The 2,500-nt window shown below is 45.7% G+C and overlaps 1 protein-coding gene across 1 annotated transcript in view; it reads left to right on the top strand.

Annotated features, from left to right (window-relative positions):
* The window catches only part of LOC119589989 (protein fork head-like), a gene marked incomplete at its 3' end in the record, with an annotated part of 92,931 nt that overhangs the window by 36,319 nt on the left and 54,112 nt on the right, over positions 1-2,500 (top strand).

A 2,500-nucleotide genomic window follows, 5' to 3' on the forward strand; every position in this document is an offset into this window, starting at 1 on the left:
AGGCCCCCGTTAATTCGAAAATAATGCCATCGCTCTGGACCCTGAAGACTATGAGTGAGGTGAACCTTGCATCAGTTGGCGCTGTTGCTTCAGAACGGGAGTCGGGTGTCGGATGAGGCTGATATTTCTGGATGAATGGAAGGAGGAGATTAAGTGGGCGAGGATTGCGCAGTGAGCTGCTCTCTTGTTTTGTGCTTGAGTTTATGTGGCGTGACTGCGAGATACTCACGGCTGCGCGTGTTTTTACCTACGGAGAGTCACTCCTTGCTTTCAAAAATTGGATTAAACTTTCTGGGAAGAATTAATGCAGATGTTCCCAGACTTCTACAGGTTTTTGTAGCTTATCAGATAACTTTTGTGCATTTAATATTCATCTCCTCTCCTCAGATGTGACCCATTAAAGTGAACCCAGTATGTTTGCGTATATTTTTATCAGCTTGTGCATCATATACCGTGTTTTATATGTATGTCTATGTATATGTATGTGGGTATTAGTATGTGTATACAAAGATGTATACATGCATATACAACATATACATACATATATATGTATATATAATATACATTATGTATATATATAATATAATATATAGATATGTATATATAATATACATTATGTATATATAATATATATATGTAATATATATATATATATATTATATATATAATATATATAATATATATACATATATATACATATATATATACATATATATATGTATATATATATATATATATATAAAACATACTGTGTGTGTGTGTGTGTGTGTGTGTGTGTGTGTGTGTGTGTGTGTGTGTGTGTGTGTGTGTGTGTGTGTGTGTGTGTGGTGTGTGTTTTCTGTATATCATGTACACACGCACACGAGCCAACGCACACACACACACACACACACACACACACACCACGCACGCACGCACGCACGCACACACGCACGCACACATAGACACACACACACATACACAAACAGACACACACACACATACACAAACAGACACACACACACACAAACAGACAAACACACACACACATACATACATACATACATAGACACACACACAGACACACATGCATTCATAGACACGCACACATACACACACACACACACACACACACACACACACACACACACACACAAACACACACACACACGTACATACACACAGACGTACACACCACAGACGTACATACACACACACACTTACACGTACACACACGCACACACACACACGTACATACACATACAAACACACACACACACACATACAGAGAGAGAGAGAGAGAGAGAGAGAGAGAGAGAGAGAGAGAGAGAGAGAGAGAGAGAGAGAGAGAGAGAGAGAGAGAGAGAGAGAGAGAGAGAGAACTGTGAACCCATGAGCGTCAGGGTTGTGATCATCCATGCGCAATTACATTTTTTAAGATCCTGCCATTTTTCTGCAAGAGATGCTTCCTCGTACTTCTGTGGCTGCGACTCCATGTGTTGCCTAGAGTGGCGGCGTAAGCAACTGTAGGCCCAGCTGCGTCCGGGCGCCGAAGTATGTTTGCTGGAGACCCTGCCGTTTGACCTACGGCCGTGGACCTGTGCTCCTTGCCCCGCCACCCCATCTTCATTCACCTGCATCATCCACATTTGTTCAACTTTTACCTCTTGTACTTCCGTGGCCTTCCCGCGCCCACCCTTGCCCTTAGCCCTCCCGCGTCCACCCTTGCCCTTAGCCCTCCCGCGCCCACCCTTGCCCTTAGCCCTCCCGCGCCCACCCTTGCCCTTAGCCCTCCCGCGTCCACCCTTGCCCTTAGCCCTCCCGCGTCCACCCTTGCCCTTAGCCCTCCCGCGTCCACCCTTGCCCTTAGCCCTCCCGCGTCCACCCGTCTCGTCTCGTCTATTCCCCGCCACTCGCACTACCGTTTTTCTCCGTCTCTGCTCATGGCTGCTCTTCCCTCCCTCTCCCTCGGTGACATTTGCTTTTTATCAATCGAGGCACAGACACCCTGTAACTTTGACAGCGAGAAGAGTATGTAGACTATAAAGATATTTTATTGTTTTGAAAGGCGACCACAGCGTCCCCGATTCTGTCAACGCCAAAATAAGAGGGAGGGAAGGAGGGAGGGAGCGAAGGAAGGAAGGAAGGAAGGAAGAAAGGAAGGAAGGAAGGCAGGAAGGAATACTAGCTCTGCCACGGTCATCCCGTGCCACAAAGGAGAAATGTATTCCCTTGTATTCCCCCTTCCCCTCACTCATGTTGACCTTGTTAATAACGATATTTACCTGCTCTTCCTTTAGCATTCGCTCTCCCGTCAGTTTGTGCAAGCCGTTGAGAGCAAGTGAAGAAGAAATGCTCAAGGAAAGTAACGAATCAATAGGTTGTCGGACAACTGGCATCCTCACAGCTATCGCGGAACGGGCTTGGATAGATCTAGTAACTGTCATTTTACCTTCAACATCATTATCGTCGTCGTCATCATTATCATCGTTATCGCCATCAATCATCCCCGCCACCTTCT

This window comes from Penaeus monodon, chromosome 26 (assembly GCF_015228065.2).
Source record: "Penaeus monodon isolate SGIC_2016 chromosome 26, NSTDA_Pmon_1, whole genome shotgun sequence".
Classification (NCBI taxonomy): Eukaryota; Metazoa; Arthropoda; class Malacostraca; order Decapoda; family Penaeidae; genus Penaeus; species Penaeus monodon.